This window comes from Rhynchophorus ferrugineus, unplaced genomic scaffold (genome assembly GCF_030347505.1).
Source record: "Rhynchophorus ferrugineus isolate W39M unplaced genomic scaffold, kcgeb_rfMv2 rfM3, whole genome shotgun sequence".
NCBI lineage: Eukaryota > Metazoa > Arthropoda > Insecta > Coleoptera > Curculionidae > Rhynchophorus > Rhynchophorus ferrugineus.
This window is the reverse complement of record NW_027472582.1, coordinates 68,030,003-68,057,786: the sequence shown is the minus strand read 5'-3', so window position 1 is coordinate 68,057,786 and position 27,784 is coordinate 68,030,003. Positions and strand designations below refer to the sequence as shown.

Here is a 27,784-nt window from a genome sequence, read left to right as displayed (position 1 = left end):
ACACCTGGTACACAGGTAATGCTATTAGGCAATCTGTTGCGAAAAACTTCAGTAATACACAGTAACACACCCAAAGTAATAATATTGCATGATAAAGCTCACAACATGTCTCAAGAATTGTGAATCAAGCGCTGTTATAGCTGTAATTGGATGTTTCGTCACACCAAACTTTCTGCTGGCTCATTAGACATAGCTCCTTTTGTATACTATTTTTTACATTGTTCAGACCGATACAACATCGCTGGTACACAATTTTGAAATGCGAATGCTGAAGACGGAAAATTATTCCATGATTGAATCAAACAATGAATGCAAAACAAATATCGTAGATAAATTGGACATCATTTACTGGGATTACCTGCCTTACTCATTGTATTCAGTAGATTATTTCCCTTACACAACCCATGAGAATATGAAGATTCTATACAAATATACCATAACTTCGAAAAATGTTCAAATATATCAGCGCTTTATCCATTAATATCAACTAAAAATCAATTAAAATTTCCACTATTTTGTCTCGACTGACACTAACTCATTAAATCTCCATTAATTTGTTTATTCTAAAACCCAATAACCCAATTTTAATTTTAATAAGCTCAGCTGCTCTTTGAGTCACGCGGGGTTATATTATTTCAGTTCTAGGCAGCAATGCGTCAATCAAAATGAAACATCGAATAGCTATTGGCAGGGAGACAACGCTTATTCTGCAAATGTGTCATTCAAATATATTTGGAAAATGGAGAATTTGAACTGTGGCTTCAAAATTTCATCAGTTTTAAAAATACACCTAGTAGGCTCACATACAACAATTACCGCCATGTTTAGTATTGGGCTATTGTTTGTTCTATATGTTTCATATATAATGAATGTATTATGTAAATTTAGTGGACGTAATTATTAGATACCTTGGAGATACTGTTTCTATTAAATCAATAAGTTTTAATCTTTGGTATGCCAGTGGATATTATGTAATTATAACGACTATACAGATTTATATTCATAGATTAGTAAAATTATGAAATTATTGTTAATTACTAACATTATATATGAAAATATAGGATCAGATATTCTAAAATAGTGATATATTTATAACCTCTTTCATTTTTTTACGAAAAAATCCAAACTAGACTGGACTTAAATTTGAACTTGATCGTACAATTTATAATCAACCACTCGATCTGTTGTAAATTTGACAGAAAAAACAACAGTTTAAGTTAGTGCATGAACATTATTATTATAGAGACCTATACTACGTAAGGACCCATGGGTTCTTCTAGTCTTTAATTTGCTGTAGAAACAAATACATAGTAGAGGTTATTTAAAGCCTACAGATTTCTTCGTTTCTTCAAAATTATCTCTGATTATATTTACTAAAGAGTTTAACTAATTCTAAAGCAATTAAAATAGAAATAATTGTACGTTTAATAAATTATGTAGAACGTAATTTGAGATCAAACAACTTGTTGTATGTATATACATTTTGAGCTTTCTTCTAATTTAAGGAAACTTTCTTCTATCTGGAAAAGCATATAGTGCATCAGCATCTACTTTTTGTAGTTCATGTTCATGCTAAGCTTCATCTATATGTTAGATTTTTTGCGAGAGGTTTCGAATGCGCTTCTTTAGCTAATTTACAATCGCTAATTTAATGTCGAACATAAGGAAGGGCAGACATTTAAACGAAACAAACCATCAAGAGATATGATATAGATAGTAATTCATGTTTTCGATAGGCTATTGGAAAAGTAAAAAAATGTCATAACAAAAACGCAGTCAAATTTTTCTGTAACATTTTTCTGTATGCAAATGCCATATTTGCCAAGTGTTGCTCTTCCTGAATATTCCTTATTTTGAGCATCACCAGTTTCATTTCATATGAAGATGCAAAAAATACATAGTTACAAAACATAACAGGTCAATTGAAAATTCCCCGGCCAACCATGTATAACACATTTTTTTGGCAGAATAATTTTTTTTATTCAACATAATTCCCTTCAAGGATGATGCACTAATCATAGCGACCCTCCAACTTTTCGATATCATTTTGTAGTAAGATCTGTCCTTTGCTTCAAAATAGGCCTCAGTTTCGGCGATCATCTCGTCATTCGGCGAAAATTTCTTCCCAGCGAGCATTCTTTTGAGATCGGAGAACACGAAATAGCTACTGGGGGCTATATCTGGAGAATACGGTGGATGAGGAAGCAATTCGAAACCCAGTTCATGGATTTTTGGCATCGTTTTCACTGACTTGTGACACGGTGCATTGTCTTGGTGAAGCAGCGCTTTATTTTTCTTCAAATGCGGCCGTTTTTCGGCGATTTCGTCCTATAAACGGTCCAATAGCACTATGTAATAGTCCATGCGCATTCCAAAATACAATCGCCATAATTTTGCCAGCCGACTGTTGCGTTTTCCCACGCTTTGGAGTGGGTTCATCTTGTGCAGTTCACTCGGATGACTGTAGATTGGACTTGTGAGAGGAATGAAGTGATGGAGCCGTGTTTCATGCATTGTAACATATCGACGCAAAAACTTGGGTTTATTAAGCTTGATTTTCTTTAAACACTGCTCCGAATCATCTACTCGTCGTTGTCTTTGGTCAAAAGTGAGCTCGCGCGGCACCCACTTTACACAGAGCTTATTCATACCCAAATATTCATGAATGATATGATACATTCATGAATTCATGTACACATTCAGTAGATATCTTTAGAGTGTCTGCTAATTCATTCAACTTCAATTTATGGCCATTGAAAATCATGTTATGGATTTTTTAATGTTTTCGTCGGTAACAACCTCTTTTGGGCGCCCCCTGCGTTCAACGTGTTTGGTGCTCATTTCGTCACGTCTAAACTTAGCATACCAATCCTTGAGAGTTGACTTTCCTGGGACAGTGTCTGAAAACTCGGCATCAAGCCAAGTTTTTGCTTCAACTGTATTTTTCCCTTCAATAACACAAATGTTGCTTCACTCATAATGCTATAATTCACAAACTGATAACCCGAAAGCTGTCAAATCTGTACACGCATCTTCTGAGAGTTGAACCAGAACTGAGGGCTAACTCAAACATATATGGATTTAATTCCAGTAGCGCGATCTATGTGTCAGGCCAGGGACCTTTCAATTGACCTGTTATATATATTATCCTGTGCAGAAAAATTGAAGTAAACGGTAGCCTACGCTATTGAAAATATTTTCGAATAAAGAATATATGAATTTGTCTCCAAAATAAATGTTAAATTTTTAATAGACTCCTGTAAAACAAAATATTGCTAATTATACCATGTTAAAACTATCTAATTAACTGAGTCCTGCACACTGCATAAACAAAAATATTAATATATTCTTAGTTCTTTGATACAAAGTAAATAACTTGCACTCGTTATTAGATAAAGTGCTTTGAAGTTAAAATTATATAAAGCAAATATCTTAATAGGTCTCAGGACCAGCTCTCGCGTAGAGAACGTAGCTGACATTATTAATGAAGTCTGCAGTCTACGCCTTAGTAGTTTGGCACTGATATAAAATTATTACGTAGTGTTATGGCTTAATATTCCTTGAATTATATAGTTTGAAGTATAATAAGCTTATGGTATTTACAGCGCATGTACATCAAAAGGATATCCCTAATTAAACAATAATTATACGATTTTTAGTCTGGAATTGAAAATTCTTAAACCAAGTAATTACTGCTAAAAATATTTGTGCCCATTTATCATATATTATATGGTAATCGTTTTATCAGTCTTTATCGTGTTATTATTCTATCGCGTTGCCCCACTACTCTAACAGTATTGCTATTTTTATATCTCCCCAGCTGACACCCTCTTTCTTTAATTTTTTAGTTTCTAACATCATACTTATATTCCTTCTGCTTATTTCCCTTTTTCTAATTTTTTTCCTTCATAGATGTTTATTCTTGCATTTTTCTTATATCTTATTGTTATTTTTTCTTGTTCCATAGCCTTCTCATTTCTCAATTTCCCTAGCTATATGCAGTATTTGGAGAGGTATGATTATTAATATATTCCCAGTCTTTTTTATAATATATATATATATATATATATATATATATATATATATATAAGATGATATATTTATTACCATATTACCGTATTATAAATTATCAAATTTCAGAATAATAATAACAGATTTAGTATTAAAAAGTAAACAGCATATAGTTATATTTAAGATACAAACCTTAAAATTATCGAACACATTTTATATAACAGTGTTTAAGATCAACTTAAGAAGCTTGCAAGAGGTGGTATTCTTATATTATCTTCATTTTGTATTTAATATGGATTAAATTAAAACTAAATAACAATCCATTTACGAAAAATAATTTACCACTGTTAATGTAAAGTCTAACGTAATCTAGAGCATAAATTGTATCAAAGCATATGTAAAAATATATAAATAATTAATCCCGGTATATTCATTGTACTACTAAAAAATATCAACACATAACGAAGAATTTATATGAAATTTGGAGTATATCACAAATTACCCAAGGGTTTGTATTGGAAATAAAATAGAATAATATTATATAAAAATTTGTATTTTTCCAAAAATTTCCGCTAATAAATAAAATGAAAAATAATATTTAATATAATTTTCGCAATATCTTGTAAAATATAACAATAATACACGTTTCTTTATCTAACTTACATATGTACGCGAAGAAATATGTCTAAAACTACAGTTGCAATAACCTTCTCGCTGCCTCTTTAGCATTTCTCTTACGAAAGACATATATCTCTGCCACTACTGATAAGTTTTATTCGGCAGATAGTTTCGTACAACTCCCACTGGCAGATGTAAACCATAAATATTATCCGTAAGGTGGGAACATAAAGAAACAGTTTAGACGTAAAACAAAATATAAGTTAAGCAGTATCAGTCTCCTACTTTCCTTCTCTTTGTTTGTATGTGATACCTTCAAACACATAACATTCTTTTTGTTTTTTGCGAAAAGTGTCCCCTCATGATAAATATTTAGATTTTAATAATCTAAATCTTTTTGAAATATATGCAAAGGGATATATGCTATAACGTTGAACTACTGTCGTCAACTGTGGAAAGTATCACAATAACAATTAATGACAACTTGAGGGCTTGAGCCACTAATGCCTCTCACTCAGTTATTTTTTTCATCCATCATATCAATCATATATTGCTACCTCGTTTGATATTTCAAATTATAATTATCTACACAGCACTTCCAATATCCAAGAGAAAATGTGGAAGATTATATAAAGAAGATAAAAAAAACAATACGAAGTACAATTCTGCTAGAACAAGACTATCTGATTTGAAGAGAATAATTATCCACGGAAGAATGAATTGAGAAATTAATTCCGAGAAAATCCAGCTTTCATATGGAACCAAATCTAGCAAAAAGCTGAGTGTTTAGAAAAGGTTTTTGAACTGTGTACGCAAATTTGTCATATTGATAAAATATAATTTTATTCCTCTGCATTTTTGTTTTTCTCGTCCACTAAAACGACCACCTTACCATTTTCTTTGTAGATTTAAATATATAAAATATTGTTACTTCAGAAACTGATATTCAACAATACGTGATTTTTGAAACGAATATGGCTGTAGAAAAGATATATGTTTATATAATACAGTTAATTAACAAAATATTACACAACTCATACAACTACTCATTGTGTTCATTCAACCAAAAATCACCTATCAAGACAATACGACGGTCATCTTACTCTTGCGAGATTGAGCCTGATTGAAATGCCTTTATAGGCATGACAGTGAAAACTCGAACAAGGAATAACGATACTCATCACGCCAGTAACCAGGCTGGGTAAGACCGGATGTCTTCTGGGAAGATTTCAAAGTTGGTTACTGGCCAGTCGGTAGGCTTAATGCCTAGGACCTAGGACATTAAATACTAAGTCCAGTCCAGATAAGCCCCCTTTGGTAAAAAGGTGACTTATAGAAAAAATATATCACAAAAATCACCTATACTATGAAAATCACCTATGAAAATTAAAACAAACGATGTAAAAACCTACTAATACCACCAAAGTCAACAGAATTAAATGCCTGATGGGTGTAAAAAATAAGTATCCTTTATTACAAATTACTATATTAGAAGAACATTTAAAAGATAAAACATAGTAGGTTTAAAATGTTTATTGTGATTAATTAATATTAGACTATCTAAACCTGGTCTTAACACGACACATCGCGTGCGTCAGTTACGTAACAAATCAAATTTATCATTATACTTATAAATTGTCTTTTAGTTTTATTGCCTAATTTCGCAGATTAATATAATAAATTAGCAATAAAATTATGAAAAAATTTACTTTGCTGAAAATTAAATGGATAATAAATAAAAATATATTATAATTAAAAAGAAATTGTTGTTTTTTATTTTGAATTCATAAAAAAATATTTTAGAAATATATATATATATATATATATATATATATATATATATATATATATATATTTCAAAAATGTATTTTAAAAATTATATACATTTTTGTCTTTCATGATGACCACCTACATCACAGATTTTGAATTCTTTGAATTTGGAAGAAAGTAACTTTTTTCAACATCAAAAAATTAAATTACTTTTAATTGTGTTCATAAAAACATATTTCTCGGGAAAGGACCGACGTCCTACAGTTGCTATAGTCGCGGGTCCAAATCCTGTTGGTCCGTGGTCATAAATGTATGTCTGTGATTGTTTAACATTTTTGGTTGCCGTTATGTAAGAGTGCAAAATCCGACTAGGAAAATGATCCCAGTCATGCCAGTAATCAGGCTAGGTAAAACCGGATGATGATGGACACTCGCTAGTCGATAGGCTCAATGCCGAGGACTGTGGTTCAGAGCCCACGTTTAACAATAGGCCCAGTCCAGATAAACCCTAGTTGGTAAAAAGGAGACTAAAACATATTTTTAAAAAATCTCAATGAACCTGTTGAGTTGGGTAAAAAATTTGTAAAAAAGGTCGTTGTTTTATATCGAAATTAAAGTATTTATATCATAGGTCAGCATTAATTTTTATTAGTATAGAACTGCAAAATCTCTCTTTTCTATTCTTTTGTTAGTCCTAATTCAACGATATAAAATATGAAGAGTGTAAGAATAAATCTTTAAATAGATTTAATTAAAATAAATATCTTTATAGATATATCTGATGTAATATAGATAATACTTAGTTCAATGTCTGATTATAAAACAAGTAATGTCATTTTACTTTATGTTAAGATATTGTCATTGAGTCAAGAATGCTGAAAATTAAATATATTAACTTATTTTCTTCCTTTCCGCAAGACTACCCGCAGATCTCCGAAATGAAGTAATGTAAAAAAAAACATTTAAGGCATATATACTATAATAATTTAACGTTATATAAAGTTAAATAAAAATAATTAAATTAAAACAATTAAAACCCAAAATTAAATAATAAATTATTATAATTATAAATTATTTATTAATGTTATCACTAAGTCTGATTATATTACAATCAATTAAATAATTACTTTTAATATTCTCGAGGTAACCTAAATGATACAAAGTTAAACGTTTCAACATACATAGAAGAAACCTGGCAAAAACATGGGGTGGATGAACAGTCACCACTTCGTCTGCCTAATTTTCGAAAAAGTAAATTCAAAGAAGTTTTCAGTTCAAGAGCCACACCAAGACACGTTGTGGGTACACTGACACTCCCATGAGACTTCTATTGATCTTAAATGGGACATCTAACAAAGCACACAATAATGTATCATTATATTTATAAGATAATCAATTCAAAACTCCTTATTTTCTCACATAGTCTAAATGTAAACTATCAGCTCTAAACATCAGTTTCGACATGCAAACTATCAGCCATCAATCGGTCCATTTTCTTGGGTTGCTAATATTTTGGAACTAAAAAGCGCCAATTTTTTCAGTTCATCATAGAATTACAAGAATTTTAAAAACATATGTAAATAAAACAAAAATGAATGAAAACTGAAAATGGCGCAGTGAATAGAATCAGAAGAAGAACTCTATAACAACATTAACAAGATATATTTACTGGTATTAAACATTTTTGTATTTAAGTTTTATTTGAATAAACTTGATTATTTGCAGTAAGGGATTTTCTATCAATATAGTTAAACTCTTACGTAATTTATAATACATATACTCCAAGTTTCTCATAAAGGCCCAATCGTTTAAATTTTTTTGTTATGAACTGGTATTTTTTAGTCATAGTAGTACATTGAATAAACTGTAATTAGTCAATAATATAAATTTACAATTTTACAATTTATGTTCTAGAAGTTAGACTTTAATCTTCTCAAACACTGCTATATGAAATGCTTTCGGTATTTTTAAGGTTTGTTTTTTCAATATAACTAAGTAACTAACATGTCTACTTTTTAATACTTAATCTGCTATAATCATTCTAAACCTTGACGATTCATAATTGGTTACGATTGGTAAAATGGTAATAAATATATTTTTACTTTATTTTAACTGTAATATACCAGTTCCCATATAAAAGAGACTGAGAATATATTAATAATGATACATCTCATAATAGCGTAGTGAATAGAACCTGAAGAACATTATATATATATATATATATATATATATATATATATATATATATATATATATATATATATATTCAAGGAGTACTATAATGTAATTTCATCAAATCAATCATTCATCAATAATCATTTCATCGAATCAAATGCCTTATCGAACATGCCATCAGCCATAATATATTATAATCAATAAAAATAACATAATATCAAACCATGAATAATTAACAGCAATTCACATTTATTAAGTGATAATGCAAGAAAATAATAAAAGACCATAGAAGAGGAAAGAGTTTGAGCTCATAGGCCTTTCCAATCATTAATTAGGAATCAAATCACATGAACTTGAAGGTAATTCACTGCAATATAATTAGAATAATGGCGTGTCGTGTCAGTTCTAAATACAAAAATATGAATTCGTATGTTGTGAAATGATGGATGAGACCGTAGCAACATTTTGTATACAATTACACGAGTCTATAAAGATATTTCCGGCATTTCTATAATAAAGCTGAGAGGCGAGTAAGACGTAAATTGAACGACACCAAACTTTTATACAATAACAAAATTCGGGACTCATTAACGAATTTATTAATCCTATGAAATAAAGTCGGGCTTATGTAAACGATATCCTACACGATACGCAAACAAAAACAGGTCGAATAGGAGTTTTTAGAGCAGCGATAAAGCCGCCTGTTTGTTTAGGAGACCTTTGACTTGACAAATGAGGCTAGCGGGATTTCGTGTGGGAATACAGCAACTTGCAGGCCGGTAATTATTTTCTCTTTTAAGAATTTGGCCTGTCAAAAAACGTAACAACTGTATTCGGTTAGCCGCAAAGCCTTTGTGGCTACGTAAAAGGTATTCTTTATGAAGAAGTAAACGTTTATAAGGTAATATTTCGTCTAGTCATATATTTAGTCTTTTGCGGAGTTTCACAACAATCATTTTAACTTTATTTTCAGATTATTAGCTAAACTGTGAATCGATCCCATTAGATAGGTTAGGAACAAAGAAATGTATAAAAAAAATCAATAAAATATTCCGTATATAAAGGTAATAATGTATTTACTGAATCCAAAGTTATTGAACAATAAAAATTGATATTCCAACAGCATAATTTTACTCGCTTTCGTTCCAGAATTATTCTATTATTCGAGCTATTTATTTAAGAGTGGATATCGAACCATAATACTAAGAAGCTAAACAAAACTGAGCCATTTTTAAAACGAAAGATTACGGTTGATGAAAAGTAGATCACGTATGATAAGAACATGCGAAAAATCAAATCATCAAACCCCGGAGAAGCTTCGCAAATGGTTAGAGAGCACTTATTGAAGTCACGTCAATTTTCAGCCTAAAGCATTTATGCTAGATACTCTTTTACCATCAGCAAGATTTGATGTATCTACTATATACCCCCGATCTTATCCCATTCGAGAACCATTTGTACCAGTCTGTGCAATATTATCTTAATGATATAAATTTGGCTTCAAATCAGTTGACTCTCTTGCTTCATATTCAACTTCCCATAAGTCTCATAACTTCTAAAATAATGAAATTATAATTGTTTTAGAAAAGCGACAATGGATCAACGAATTTCGCGTACATTCTTTATTGGAATTTGAAACACTCCTATTAAAGAAACATTAAAAAAACAAAATTACTGGCCATTTTGTTAAACTGCAACGAAACATTATTTATTTATCTATAAAATTATTTCAGTTTGGTTCAAAGTACCATACGTTATATGAAATGAACTTTTGTCATTCTGTATATAGTACTATTTGCATAGATATTTATCAGCATTCAAGTGATAAAAATTCTCTCTTTCATATTTTTTTATTTCTTATGAAGAGGAAAAAAAAAACGCGCGAAGCTAGGTCTGGCCGATAGTGAGAATGAGGAAAAGGAAGAGGTACCTTTAGAATGAAGTATACCTATTAGCCTCCATATACCAGCCTGGCCAGAGGAAATAAATCTATGCACAATTCGTTCAATACTAGAAGAAAATGATCATGCTGACTCATTTAATTTTGGTCTAAAATAGTTATAAGCCATCGAGGGGTTTAAGGTTTTTAACGCTCATGACCTGTAGAGAAAATATTGAAGTGGTAAAACATTTTTGCACAGAACGATATAATGTTGAACATTTCCAAAGATACTGCTTCGAACAATGGAGAAATATTTGGCAAATACGTCGAATGTTTATAATTTTAAAGTTATAAAGAACTAAACATACATATAATAAGTTTATATTATTTTATTTGATATACCAAACCATAAGTTTGAGAAGGAGAGGTTATATGTTTAAGAATTTTTAAAAGCTTACACAAATATTTAAAGAGTAAATCATATCTCACCCGCTTCTTATTCACATAAACTTTTCCGTTTTGATTTTTCGTTGTTCTGATAATATTATATGCTCTAGTTAGAAAATATTTCCATTTCGAATTTCGTCGATGGCTCTATCCTATATGCAATCCAAGTCCAAAAAGTGTTTTAGTTAACAACTCAAAAAATTATAATAAAAATTTACAATAATACTAAGGATTTAGCACAATAAAATAATTATTTAATGAGTAAAAATATCTATCAACATTCAAATATCAACTATTCCAAACACACGAATAACCAGGCTGAGTAAGACCGGATGTCTTTGGTCATTCAAGAATAATCTAAAATGTCAACAATAAGAAATTATTGGAATTAGACTATATATTTTAAATTGGATTAATTGGAATATGATTGTGAGACGAACAGATAAACAAGCTTGAGTAAATAAATATAAGTTTAATTTAAACAAATATAAAAAATGAGACTAAAATGTGAAGGGTAATAACAAGTATAACTACATATATCAAAAATAAATCAATGTTTCCTAAAATAAAATGCACAAAACCATACTAAAAGCAGCACTATTGGAAACTTACTACAAAATACTATAGAAAAATATTAAAAAATACAAAATACTTTATCAGAAAAGACAGATAAGATAGCACAAAACTAATAAATTGTTCGAAATATTTTATGAACAACATCACATTAAACAGTTTTTTTAAAATGGATATTGGTATGGTCCACCGGCAACCAAAAAAATAATATGTTACATCAAACACATCAACCTGAATACACTGAAAAATAGTAAAAACACCACAGGAAGGCATAAACGGAAATAAACATAATATATACCCAGAATGAGTTTTCGAGTGGACCGAACTCTTCAGTGCCTCAAACCAACAATTCTCAATGCCCCTGACTTATTCATAATTCCCATTGAAAATATAAAAATGGAGCTGCATGTCCGTATAATGAGCCGTGTACAAAATACAAATAAAAGAATTGCGCCCAGCTTTATACTGATCATCCTTTGTCCAGTTATTGTATTCCAAATTTATTCCGACATTATATTCACGATATCTACGAGGGTGAAGCTATTATTATTCAGAACAGAAATATTAATGCAGGTTTTGTGGAAGAATTCCACATATTAGATCAATTTACAGTAATTTGCCACTACAATAATATACCATTCTGTTATTTTATAGTTTAAATGCGGACAACTGGGTCTTTTTACAGATGATTACCTAAGAAAGCCATAAAAATTGCCAGAAACAAGCGCTCGATAACGTAAAATGGCAGGTTATTCCAGCTAAAAAATCATCATTATTAAAATATTTATTCAGATTGTTGTAAGTATATGTATATCATTTATTTTAAATAAAAGTTTTTTATTTAATTCCTATATCACGTTCTTTAATGTAAACTTCTCGATATTATGAACTACACTTTTTTAATAAGGTCACATTAACGCTGCTGTATCTCCTGTATTGTGAATAAGGACTCTATTCTATTCTAATATGAAGGATGATGGGGATTCTATTTTCAGCTAAATAAAGAAAGCTTCTTTTCTTGGTCACTTGAATAGTGTTAAAGTTGCTTGATCTTCATGTAACTATAATAACAAATATTTTAACATTATAATACATATAGTGCATAGATTATCTAACTGCTCTTCAAAGAAATTGACCAAAATCTAATGGTTTCAATATTCTGGACCAGAGCAATCACAAACATTAAGCTGCTATTTCAAATTTATCGAAATACCGTTTGCCAATTTACAACCTGTAATCATTATTACTAATAATGTGAAAAATTTTGCGGTTGTTTGACAACTTGTTGAATTTTGTAGACTAGTTCGGTTACATGTTTGAACATATTACACAGCATTATAACTCTATTAAACTAGAACACAATGACAAGTAAAATTTTAAAAGTTAACTAATTTAATGACATCTAAGAGTTATATATAACGTGTCAATTAAACTAAAATATTTTTGCTAAGTAAATGTTTAAGCCCTTTATAATACATATTGCATTACATAGAAACAAGGAAACTTTTACTTCGGCATAACTCGGGAACGATCGGCTCTCAATCGTTAACACTAACTCTAACTATCCTTGTTTTCATTCGGTGCTATTCTTCTATATAACCATACTTTCCAGTGCTATTTTTTTTGTAATTTCTATATACATTATATATTTATAGCAGAGTTTTTTAATACAAATATAACATTTAACACTTTTTCATACGAAAAATTCGATTCATACGAAATGGATCCAAAGTTTTGGTTAGACATCCTACATTCAGAGCCAATTTCTCTTTTTCATTTTATCCTACGTTAGATACTTTGGGAAATATAACCGAATCAATCTATAACATTTAATTCGTGTTGGTACTAGTAGGCCATGTTGTCAAATGTCTGCATAATTCTTCAAAACATCAGTGAAAGTAATTATAGGTTATAAACAGGCATACATTGTAACTAGATTATTTACTAAACTATCATTTGTTTATGCATGATTAATTAGATATTTGCGCGGTAATATGAGTAAAAGTATCAATAATGTAAATATAAAATATGAAAATTAAAGTATACACTTTTCCTGGTATTTAAAAAGCACTCATAATACGAGCGTATAAAACTTATATTCTGTATAATACTTCAAAAGACCGGTGAAAAGGGTATACGCTTTTGCGTATAATGAGATAATCCTTGCCCGTGTAGATATAACATTTAAATAAATTTGAAAGGACAAACGATATAACTTGGAGCTAAAGGGACAAACGCTAACTTAAAATATAAAGCAATCATTTTAATATATATAAGGAAAGTATCATCAGCATTTTTAAAATTATAATATTATTATCATTCGTAGTCACTTTTATATGATGGCTAAATTGTAATATCGTCATTATGAATTTATTCGGCTTCTAAGAATTTCTCTAAACTACTGAATTACCCCATTTGCCTGATTTAACTCCATTGCACTTCTCACTATTTCTTAAGATAAAAACAAGTTCAGCGTAATCAAAAGATCGGAACAACTTATTCCAAACTCTCAGAAAAAAATTTGTACAAATACATTACACTCAAAAATAAATTTCAAGAGGACGAAGTGAGTTTTTGGAAAAGTAAATAATTAATTTACATTTCTTTTCAAAAGTCCTAGGACTATTTTTCTTCAGAGCGATATATCAAAATATATAGAAGTTACAGTAATGCAGAAACTTTAATATATGAAACCATTTTCTATACAAAGCTTCATGTAATATGATATAAAAACGTCCATATATGTTTTTAAAATATTTTAGAGTTTCTTTTTACCAACTAGGGTCTTTGTGGACATACTAGTCAACAAACCAATAAAATTGTAGTTCCTCTAGTATATTTCGAAACATTTCATATTCACCCATTACGTTGTCTCTTTATTTACAAAATATGAAGACCAACGAAAACTTACCCGAAAACATATTCTGACTGGTGTAAAAGCAAGAACTGTTAAATTTACCAATTTTCATTCTCTGATTTAATTTGGAACCTACCTAACATTTTTAGTGATCTTGGTTATATTTTTTACGAAATACCATGGTACTTGTTAAATTTAATTATGCTCTGGCTTGGTTGGCACAATGGTCAAGGCGACAGGACTCTCCTCCTATTGTTGCGATAGTCGCGGTTTCGAATCCTGCTAGAGCATGGTCATAAATTTGTGTTTGTGATCGTTTATAATTGTTATAATTTTACAACAATATATTAGAATATTTTAAGACCTGATTCTTGAAGAAAAATGAGCAGCGAACTAGTCATAATATACACAACCACAAATAATGTGCTGCAAAACTGATATAGCTCTACCTCTAAAACGTATTATCTTCGATAAATAATTACAACTGAATTATCAAAATATATTTCCACATATTCTAAAGAACAATTAAGTAATTGTTGAACAATAAATGTATCAAAAACAAGGCAGGCGTAAAGATGTGTATATAACATTTATTATTTATCAAACATTAATTCATCAAAAGCGCTTGAGCAGGTAGTTATTGTTTGTTTTCCATTATTATTGGGGTTATATTAAGCTTGAAGGTTAGAGTGGTGACATTTACGTTACCCCGTTTTTTAGGCCTCCTACATTGCTGTCAAATTATAAATAGCTGACGTATAATTTTTTAGAGATCGATACGTCCCATATACCATAATATATAATACTATCAAAGACAAAAATGATAACACTTAGAACAGTAATAATTTTTTTGAATGTAGTATGTATTAATATCAAATATTTCTATATATGTACATTGGAAATTGATTTTTTGTAGCTTCATCATGGTAATTAGAAACTGCGAAACGGAAACATAAGAAGATATACATCATTGTTCACCAATTTCTAGACAGTAATTGTAGTATACTGCCTGCATGGTTAGAAAAGAACATACAGTTTCGTTAATCAAGCACTAAAAACATGCAACTGATTTTTATTTGCAATTCACAATAGTTAAGTCCTACAGCCTCATTTCGAATTTGAATGTTAATTGTTCTATCCGTTTGTAATAACTGCCAATAGCAATATTGAATCTTTTTATTTGAATTTTTATTTAAATATTTTAAATTAAAAATTAAACTTTTATATTTGTATCACCGATATCTACCGGTGAAAATGTGAAATATCAATACAAAAAACTCCAAATCAATCGGATCTAATATTATTTGGTTTCGTTATATTACCCCATAAAACATTTCAAGAAAGAAAAATGTTTTAACGGCTTAAATGTTGCCCGTGTTGTGCACTCAAGGTTGAAAATTATATTTACCTCTACAGATAATAATCTCGCCACAAAAGAGGTTCATTAAAACAAAGTTTATCGATCAACAATAGTTTTAACTTCACATATCTCTTAAAAACTCAGCATCAATTACTTATATCATTCCTATTGTTCATAGAAACCTTTGCAATAATAAACAACCACAACAATAACAAGAAGCAGTTTTGAATTTACATTAGAAAAAGTTGCAACAAATAAAAAAATTCTTCAAATATCACAACAAAAATATATTACACCTTAAATGATTAAACCGTTAAAAATGAAGAATCGTATTCTAGATATATAACCCATAACATCTCAGTCATTAAAAGGGCTATCAACTGAATTAATGTCTTGCGTCATCGATATGTGATCGTCAATTCCACATTATCTGTTGGTCAGAATGTTCTTCTCGTCATAAATCAGACGTATAAAAATAATCTCATATACTTTGTCCCAGAATAAAAAAAAATATTACGGCCGGTAAAAGTTATGGTGCAATAATGTTTCAAGAATTGCAAATACAAACATTATACAGTTTATTATCGTGGACTGTCATTTCAAACTGTAGAAATTATTAATAGTCTTTTTTTGTCACAGCATAGATGATGCAGCGAAGAGTGCACAAAATTAAATCAAACTCCATTTATGGAACGTAATTTCCAAGTTATTTAATTATTTACTGTTTGAAATAATATTTATGTTACCTATTAATAACTTAAGAATATTGACTCAGATCTCTGAAAAGCTCCAAAAGATTTATCAAATGGTATTGTTCATATAGACTTAAAGAAATGTTCATGGAATAGCTAACAACGACATTCACCAGCAGTGATTGGTAGGGAACATGGATTCGATTCGTACCATGTGGTACTAAGGCATAAAAGATATGGATGACTACGTCTATATCTCTCTTTACTATATACCTGAGGCCGCGTTGACTGTAACCTAGTTATCAAGAAACCAAAATATAAGAGAAAAACTCCAAGCAATTCCGTTTTCATCTGTTCGAAATAACTAATTTGGTACATGTAATAATTTTATAATAAAATTGATAATGCCTTAATAACATAATTGTTTTTGGACTAAATGTCTTGTTATAAAATAAGTCGATTACTTCTCTACCGTCACTATGTATCAGGAGATAATAAACACCAATAACTTGGCTGGAAATTGTACTATTCAAAAACTGTTTGACGCTAAATTTGCCTGCAACAAAGGTGGTGTGAATTGGTCGTCATCGTTATCATCAACAATCCATAGCCGGTACGCTTCTGTTGATGTCACAAGACTTCGAATATAGTTAACTTCATCGACAAAGAGACAATTTTCTAGATTCTTAATATATGATCTTGATCCATGTCTTTTTCGGAAATATATCCTGCATCTCCTATCCAAAAGATCAATTTGGCCATAGTCTGCAAGGAATTCGTTCACATTCCATTCAGACATCTTCAAATCATTATAATCTGCGTCTCTATATTTGTTCCACACCCATGCATCGTCTGTTACGTCTTAATCGAATTACTTCATTTCTAACCTCGGAAAGAAACATGTAGTATTGGCTTTTACAATTGCATTTCACATCAAGTATATAGATGTCAGACAATCATCAGTTAACACTCATATTTCAATACAGTAACTTTCAAATTGGTGACCATCCTATCCCAGAAGACTTCTCTTTCCAACCAAAATTATATAAAAAAGCACCCTTAGAGTTTTCCTAGATCTATTGCATTGTTCTATTCAATTTACTATCACACAAAATCATTGCAAATTGATAACCTGGTATCAGAAATACGATAAAAAGTGTCTTCAAACATTTAATGTATATTCCATATATAATAACACACCTGGGCCTCTTAAACAAAAGGAATAGTTAATACACCACATACAACCTAGTTCACTCAATTTTAATATCTACCTGCAACAAAAATTCCTTTGACATATTGTCATTATATATACATAGCGACCGTTTGTCTTAAATGTATTGCAAGTCCATCCTGCTTTTACAATAACTTATAGAATAGAACTAAGCGATTTTGTAGCAGAATTACCTTTATTCTCTTATTGCAAAACCATGAGAGACCTTCTCTGAAATGTTTAAATTGATATATCCCGTTGGCTTTGCAGGACATCGCTCCTCCTGAATATCACGGCTTTTTCATTGTCTACTCATTTCCGACAAAGAAAAAATAAATAAATGGGTTGGAAATAACCTCAAACTATTTTTCTTCCCACATATGGATTGTTCTGTTTATAGTTTTTAAAACGACATTACTATTAAAGTAGTAATTCAACATTATTCCCTTTGCTAGTATACAAAATTCACGAATTACCCAAGATTAATTCCTCTTAGCAGATCTCCATTTATTATCAAAAATATTCAATACTGAAAATATCTTAATCAAATATTACAAAAAGTTAATAAAAGCCTTAGGCATTAGTATAATACACTTATAATCTAAGAATATGATGTTTTTCAAGCTAATAAATTATGTTAACTTAACAAAAATACAATCTTCAGATACCCACAGACAGTCAAGAAATCAAGAGAATTGCAAGGGGCATGAGGAAAGACTCCATTCTCATACGAATATTGGAATATTGCAACTTTTGGATACCACCAGAACAGGACAGAGACTCAAAGAATCAAACCATCTGATCTTGTGTAGTGTTGTGTAGTGAGGTGCATATTTAAAAAAAATCAGCAGTGACATGTTTAAACATTATTTCTCCAGAGACTGAGTTAGGGCCGATGGGTCCTTCTAGTTATATACCTAGATTTCAGATAGCATGAAGACAAATTCTAGGTTAGACGGAAACGACTAGTAGAATGTATTAAATAAATAATAAACAAAAATGTTAACTTAATTGTCATAGCTCCGACAATATTCTTTTTATTACAGCATTATAAACAGTATTTTTTTCTTTATTTTTTATCAATAATTAAATATTACCTTATTTTCAATTTAAAAAAAATAAGTAATCTACTAACTAAATGAGCAATCTACTTATACAGATATGCTTGTTTGTGTCATAATTCACATTAATAAAAGCAAATTCAAGAAACAAAAAAACTAATTTTTTAATTAAAATGTAAAAACCTTTTACAAAAGTTGTTTTATTAGATATAGTGGCTAGTAATCTTTTATGACTAGACCATGTCGTAATATCTAAAACATTTCATAAGTATTATAACAATTTAATAATAAATACTATTTTATCAATGTGTACATGCATAATTTCATGCGTAAAAGGATGATTTTGTAAGCAGCATTGTTTATTACACTAATATATTGATCAATATTCTAGATTAAATGTTAAAACTATAAACCAATGGTGGGTTTTATGTTGAAATATATTGTTTCCACTTCATAATGAATCTGATACTACTCGTATAAATTTATTTTCTTATAGGAAATAAATACCAACACTTTCCTTAGCAGAAGTCCCTTTACTGTTAAAAAGATACGATATTCAAAATATTTCTATCAAATATTTTAGTAGTTGATATGATTAAAGGCCATATAATGTAGTATAATATGATCGTAATTTAAGAACATGCCTCCACTTTCATTAATAACTATATTCCATGGAACCTTGGAAAAGGTGAAAAACTATGTTATTGTTTACTAAATTTACTGTAATAACCCCGACAATATTATTTTGTTACAGCATTAAGGACAATATTTTTTGTTTATGTTTGTATCAATAATTAAGAATTATTTTACACGGATCTTTTTAAATAAATAATCTACTAACCTAGAGCAGTAATAATTGATCACCGCTTAAACAGTTAATAAATCCATATAAATGAAACAATACATGAATACATAATGATATATACTTACTTTTTAATTAATATATAATAATATGTACCTTTTAATATTTGGTGTCATTTTAAAGCATCTGGTAACATTTAAAACATATCGGAAACATTATAACAATTTAATACGTAATATGCTACACAGTTTTTCTACAAACGCAACTGGCCTAAATGTCACATAAAACGGAATCGCGAAAAAGAAAACAAAAACTAAACGAAAATAATTTACCTTTATAACAAACAGCTGCGCTCTACAAACACACAAAAATTAGGATTAGTAATTGAAAACACCACAACACTGACAAATATTCCCCAGTTACGTAAACAATTCGTCGGCGATCAGTATTTTGACACTGGAAAGTTCGCATAGATAAGAGTCGGAACCAAAACAACCCGAACAAGAGTTCGACAGTTACCGTGATCGAGGATTCGCTTCGTAAGCGACGCGGTCGTCCGGTTTGCCACGGAGTCGTCGGCAAACTGAACGACGCTCCCGACGCCGTCCCGTGACATTGTCGTCGCGCATATTCTTCATCTGTTACTCTCGTTTCTTTTTAGTTTGCAATAAACTTATTGCTAATTCGTAAATGCATCCAAAACAACTTAAAATCACATGAGGCAGTAATTTAATTATATTTTAACGTAATTCTAATGCAAAAAATACAAGATGGGGATCTAGAATGACGATAACTAAAGGCAATTAACTTCACAAAGCAGCTGAAAGAATACCAACTTTTTGGACGACTGATCCATAGAAATTTGCACTGAATTTTCTTTGAATCTTTGTTATATTTCTTCATAGTTAGAAGCATAATCCAACTATATGGAAGCCGAAGAACACCAGTGATACATTGAGTGAAAATATAATAAAACACTTTTTTAAAAATGATGCACCTTCAAAAAATAAAGAAGTAGCTCACTAAGAAGTAAAAAAAATCAAACTTAAAATAAAACTTAAAACTTGAAAAATGTCCTAACCAAACTAAAGAAATAACAAAAAGTCGTTGCCCTTGCAGGGAATCGAACCAGCGATCTTCGCGTGTGAGATAAACGCTCTAATCAATACACCATAGAGGCCGTTGCCTGCAATATTTCCAAGGATTCCCATATCATACGGCTAATGCCTAAAAAATGAACTGAATGGTTTTATGCAGTGAACGACGTTGGTTATCAAACCCTTATTTTAAACTCCTCAAAAACCCATGAAGGGTATAGCGGCCAGGTCCTGCCTTCATCATCAGCCTTTCTAAATAACTTCAAAATATATTGCCTATAGATCTCCATAATATTTAAAGAAATATCATCTAATTCCCAACCGTTGAGGAGTTGTGCGTTATGTCGCATCAGGTCAGAAATAACAGTATGCACAAATATCTGAATATTTTACATAAAAAAAATATGTGCAAACTTTGTATGTGCCTTTGAAATTTCACGATTTCTCCCTATTTCCACAGATTCCACCGTTAGATCCTGACATATTTTCAATGGGACCACCTTCGAAGTGCACTCTTTGGAATAAAAAAAGAATTTTAAAATTCGGTCCACAATTGGCGGAGAAATCGTTGAACATACTTAGAAAAAACTATACACTCGAACATAAATTTCCGTTACCAAGAAAAGACCAAAATCCAACGTTAACAAACAAGATAACAAACTGGGAAGGATTAGTTAAAGAATTGAATATTCGAATTCAACCAAATTTGTCCCTTAAGACAGTGAAAAAATTTAGAATCAAAAAGTTTAGAATCAGAAACATTCTTGTAGATTGTAGATATCCAACAAGCTACCTAAGAGTACAATCAATGGAATTAATTATCCGAAAGGAATCATGGAAATGGTAGCTGAAAAACGAAAGCTACGAAAAAAATAAAAATATTTACCAAAGATTACATTACCCAAAGATCGAAAAGAGAATTACTGCAAATTAGGAACAAATTCATAAATAACTATCTGCTAAATCTAAAGGATGACAAGGAAACAGATTATTCGCTCTGGACAACCACCATATCAAATACATAAAAGAATCATGTCTACACAGTCTATCTATAAAAGACCTATGTGGAAATTGGACAGGCAGCAATCAAGAAAAAGCTGAAGCATTGGTCCATTGCGAAAGAAGCTTCAAATAAAAAGAAACCGATATTGAGTATAGTTTGCCGAAATTAGAATGTGAATCCTGAAAAAAATAACCAAAATTATCAAGGTTAACAATAATAAATTGAAATCACTAGGTTATCACTTAATATCAAGACAATTTCTGCAAAAAATACGAAGAAGGGCAACTGTAAAGCCCACCATCTTGATCAATGCAGCATTTTGATTAAAAAATGTTCTAGACATGGCTGATATCATGATGCCGAAACCTGGAAAGTCGCCATACGAACTAATTAATAGAATAAATGAAAAATTATAATACTATTTATTTCCTACGGGCATATTGTTGATGTTCTAGGAGATTAATAAAAAAACGAAAAATATCAATATTTTACAAAAGATATATCGATATTTTTAAGAAAAAATAAAAATATTGATATATAGGCTTAAAAAAAATATGGATATTTCCTAAATGTTTTAAAAAGTAGCAATGTTTTCAGTAAACCTTTAAAATTAAGAACGAAAATGCACTAAACCTTTCAAACTAAGTATAGATTTATTAAAATTAGATTTAAAAAATATCGATATATCGGTCAAAAAATCTTATCGGCTTATATATAAGGGATGTATATATCTTATAAGGGATGTTCTAAAGATGCTTATTAGACAAATTAACTTAAATAAAATGTATGCTATATTGGTTATTATACAAAATATTGTATTATTACTAATATTCTAGATTACGAATGTTAAAATGTTTAAATGCTGAGTTTTCTGTTGCAACATATTGTTTCCTCTTAATATCAAATCTGATACTATTCGTATATTTTTTTATCTTTTATATACGAAATGAATACGGAAACTTTACGCTAAGCAACGTATAGTTTAACGGCGCCGAGAAATTTTGAAGTTACATAATAGCTGTTATCACATAAAACTGCACCAACTCGGATAATTATCCGAAGTTAGGTTTACGTAGTGGATTAGTTTTAATTTCTTCTTGTTACGTATTTTGCGGGAAAAGTTTTGTTTAATTTCCGAAGTCGATCAAATTTAAGATAAGTAATTGATAGCTTATTCTATGACATGCATCTTATTCCGGTGTACTAGGTTCACTATCTATTTATTAATATTAAGTTTTATCAGTTTTGGGAACAATATCCCTTACGTATTATATTTGTTCTCTTTCTCTGATATACATACAAATAAACGTTTATCATTACACTCACAAGACTTAGCCCATTACACATTTTCACTTTTAGTTTTAATTAAAATATAATTTCAGAATAATGGAAGAGTTTCTTTACTACTTATTTTATTGTAGCAAGCAGCTGATTAATTAGTAATGCGATCAGTAATTATATAGAGGAGGAGGTATATTATAATGATAGTAATATCAACTGTTAATTAAAACTGAAAAATTACATTATGACGATAACAACTTGAAAACTCCAAGGCCTACCATAGTAAAAGACATTTTTTTGGCAAAATTAGTTTCTTTTATTCAACATAATTCTCTTCAAGGATGATACACTAATTATATTGACCCTCCAACTTTTCGATATCATTTTTTTAGTACGATTTGTCCTTTGCTTCAAAATAGGCCTCAGTTTCGGCTCTCATCACCTCTTCATTCGACGAAAATTTCTTCCCAGCTGGCATCCTTTTGAGATATGAGAACAGGAAATAGTCGCTGGGGGCCGGATCTGAAATATAGGGTGGATGAGGAAGCAATTCGAAGCTCATTTCATGGATATTTGCCATCGTTTTCACTGACTTGCAACACGGTGCATTGCCTTGGTGAAGCAGCACTTTCTTTTTCTTCAAATGCGGCTCTTTTTCGGCGATTTCGCCCTTCCTTTTTCAAGGTAGTCAATAAAAATTATTTCATGCGCATCCCAAAATACAGACGCCATAACCTTGCCAGCCGACTGTTACACTTTCCCACGCTTTGGAGCGGGTTCATCGTATTTCATCCATAGTCACATATCGACGCAAAAACTTGGGTTTATTACGCTTGATCATCTTCAAACACTGCTCCGCATCATCAACTCGTCGTTCTTTTTGGTCAAGTTTGAGCTCGCGCGGCACCCACTTTGCACAGAGCTTTCTCATACCCAAATATTCGTGAACGATATATTGCACACGCTTTGTTGATATCTTTAAACTATCTGCTATTTCATTTAATTTCAATTTACGGTCATTCAAAATCATTTTGTGGATTTTTTAAATGTTTTCTTCGGTACCAAACTCTTTTATGCATCCACTGTATTGAACGTTTTCAGTACTCATTTCACCACGTCTAAACATAGCATACCAATCCTTGATTGTTGATTTTCTAGGACAGTGTCCGGAAACTCATCGGCATCAAGCCAAGTTTCTGCTTCAACTGTATTTTTTCCCTTCAAAGCAATATTTTATCAACACGCGAAATTCCTTTTCATCCATTTTTTTTCAAAAGAACAAAAGTTGTTTCACTCAAAATGTTATAATCCACAAACTAATGATCTGACAGCTGTCAAATTTATACACGTATTTTTTGAGGGTTAGGGCTAACTAAAAACATATGGATTTAATTCTAGTAGCACCATCTATGTGTCAGGCCGGGGACTTTTCAATTAATCTGTTATGTTTTCAGAATAGTGTTAGCGCTGTGTAATAAAACAAAATTAGCTAGAATTTAAAAAGCACTATCTATTCTGTAGCAAAATATTTTATATTTTTCGAAATACATTTCATGAAATTTAAGTTATGTTTTTGCCAATCAACATTTATTTTAATAGTAAATTTCTCAGTGTGTAGTGTTGCCGCGCATTAACAGGATCAACAAGATTGTTGTAAAATAGTGAGTTATACCGAATGAAAGTAACATATTCATCCCCCTTCATAACAACCTTCGGTAATAAATATTACAGGGTTTGTGAAGGATTCGTCGTTGCGGCCCCAACAGAAAGTTCTACTGCAACAATTTGCTTATCAAATATGACGTCTCATGATTACCACTTGTTCAAATCGATGCATTCCGGCTTGGTTAGCACGAAATGCTAATTTTAGAGACTGAATGGTGAAGTGCTAAAATGGTCTGATGATTCAATCGCTGTCAACCCAACATCGTTCTTTCAATATAGTACCACACTGTTGCCAAGATGATATAAGGAGTTATTATAATCATATGAAAAATAGTGAAAAATATTTTTATTAGTATATATTATACCAATTTTTCTCAATAAATAAGTGAGAAATATCAATAGCAAGATCACTATCCATTTTGTAACAATTCGCATAACATTGATACATTTTAATAACATTTCTGGACGATCTAACACATGCTATGAAAATTTTTCAACAACATAACCCTTATTAAATATTATTTCATTTAAACATACCGAGAAACGACCTTCCGAATATCATCGAAAATACACACTTTCATACCTGTGATTGCATTAGCTATATATATTTCGAAGGCAAACATTATTTAATTAACTTTAGGCGCTTGAAATTTGAAATTGGATTAATTCTTATGTTTGTCCTTCTCGCGTTTATATGAATGTTGATACCAGAAAAATATTTAATGTATGTTGATGTTAATACGACAAACATGCATCAAATGGCTCTCGAGATCGATTTTAATGAAAACTGAACAAAACTCGAATAATTTGCAAGAATTGCTAAATTACTGTTTGTAGCTACAAATAATTCACAGTTGGCTTTGATTGACTTATGGGGTCGATATTTAGGCTTTTCTTCACTAAGTGATCTACAAACAAACTATTTAGCCAGTAGAATTTCTCAGGCTTTTTTGAGAAAAACGGATACAATATATATTTAAAATATTATTTCCTATTTTTTGGCAATATTGGCAATACCGTGTCGAAAGAGCGATGTTTTTTAACAGCTATCCAATCATGGATACATTTTGGTACTCCTTCAATATTTCCGTATGCCTGTCAAGCTGCAGCTTCAGTTAAACGGCACAATCAAATTCATCAGATTCTAAAAAGAACAGATTAATCTACTCATAACCAAAGAAATATTGTTACATTGGAAACAATCATCAGTTCAGTTCTGGAAAGTTTTGGTCATTTCATCTAAAACCCAAACAATCGTCGTACATTGGAAGCCGGACTTAAAAATATTTAAGCTAATAATTAAAAATGTCCCCATCTCTTGGTTACAAAACATCACGTATCTTCGTCTATACATCTACCAACGGCTCAAGTGGTCTAATTGCTCATAATATTTATCCCCAAACTTGTAGCAAAAATAGCTTTATCTGAGTAGCCCAGCTGCAGCTGAGACAGAATATCATACTGCGGATGATCCTGAGGGCCACTTGACACATGAGTAACACTCTAATGCGTAGAGAAAGAGGTACACCATAGGTGGTCAATTTTCTTTCCTAAGTGCAAGCTAGGTCTCTGGACGACAAGTAAGTCAACAGCATATTATTTCGCCAATTCCCTGCAAGATTTCCTCCAAAGCAATAGACTTATTAGTGTGCCATTGAAAACAATGAAGTGACTTTATGAAAAGCAAAATATTGATTTAACTTAATTTTTGGTTAGGTTAAGTTTATTTACAAAAAATCTTAAGGTACATGTCCCAACATAAAAATAACAAGAAACCACAAATTCAATATCGCGCTCTCCTATATTACAAAACTTATGATGATGCGCTGTATGTTGTTTCGAAAATATTGGGATAGAATTCCACAAGGCGCTATGTCTGGTAAGTACACTAGCTCCGATTCAACCTGTAACACTATATGCTTCTCTTATCTTCTTCTAAGTTGTTCAATTGATATCCCCAGACATCAGCAATGCAATTTCATTCGATTTTAAGAATTCACAATACACATCATTTTGCTTATCCCACCACTTACACAGCGAAAGTTTATTATTAACTTTTTCAACATCTCTTCAATCTCTTGTCAATTTGTAGCTATTTCTCTCTTTTTCTACCTACACGATTGCATTTAAATTCTTGGAAACGGTTGATTCTTCAATGACCAAACTCTCTGAAAGTTCCTTGAAAGCTTGAGCTGTGCTTTACTTCAATAAGTCTTGCAATTCATTCTACTCCAACTTTGTTTGGTCCTCCAAACCCTCCTTTCTCATTAACATAAAAATAACCTCTTTTCAGTGGTTGAGATCAAAACGAACAATTGGAATATAAAAGAACAATATCACCATAAGTTATATAAAAAATAAAAAGCTGATATTTTGTGTTATATTTTGTTGATCGACAGTGATCGTCATTGATCAAAATGTACGCAAGCACCTGCTAGTTGAGAGAAAATCTATGAAAGAAATTGTGTAGATTTAACTATTTTAAAAGTAATACACAAAATTGGTCCTTTAATTATATTATTTCAGGCTAAATAATAACCGTATCAGTTCTGGCCAAACTAATACACGTTTTATAAGAATACTCCCTCGGAATACAAACTACGCATTATATATCATAATCTAAAATAATAGTGACCTTTCATTCCTTTCCCCCGGTTTCAAGGTTCAGTTAGTGCCGAAGGTTTTATACTGGCCTAATGAAACACGGAGCCAAATTGGCAATATAGCAGCCAAAGTAGAAACTTACTTTACGTGCAAGGTCAACAATTTTAGGACTATTTCCTCGGTATAATTTAGCGTTATGTTAGTCAAGTCAGATTACGTTTTATTGGGTAAGTTTTACTGTGCTACTTTTACATTTTCGGCGTATGAGGGCGCGTAATTACATGAAGAACTGCAAATATGTTTAGTATTTAGCAATCATATGGCGTTATTAAAATGCTATTACAGAAATTGTTTTGGTCCCTTTTATTGGTACAAAATCGAGTAAATATTGCAACTTGAATCAAATATTAGCATTTTTCCAAATCACTTGCTGGTGCCGATTTTTCAGTAATTTTAGTTATAACATTTAACAACATAACATTAACATATAACTTGTACATTTTCGGTTTATTCAATGTTGTTGTTTCCAATAGCTAGGTTTGCAGTGTCATATGCAAATGTTGCAACAACATTTTCATTGAAAGTATGCAAGTCTCGAGTGTGCAGCAGTACAGCAGGGCAGGTCTAAATACGCTCCTCCGTGGCACACCTGCTAATATTGTCTCGCAGTAGGAAT

At 30.8% G+C, this 27,784-nt stretch overlaps 1 protein-coding gene across 4 annotated transcripts in view; it reads right to left on the bottom strand.

The window, feature by feature from the left end:
• Positions 1–19,921, bottom strand: part of Ten-a (Teneurin-a transmembrane protein) — a 1,091,387-nt gene extending 1,071,466 nt beyond the window's left edge. For 3 of the 4 annotated variants that reach the window (XM_076399553.1, XM_076399555.1, XM_076399556.1), the window contains exon 1: positions 19,791–19,921. The gene's annotated coding sequence lies outside the window, so the exon portion shown is untranslated. The remainder of the gene's footprint in view (positions 1–19,790) is intronic. The other variant, XM_076399554.1, reaches the window with a different exon arrangement.
• Positions 19,922–27,784: the final 7,863 nt, after the last annotated feature.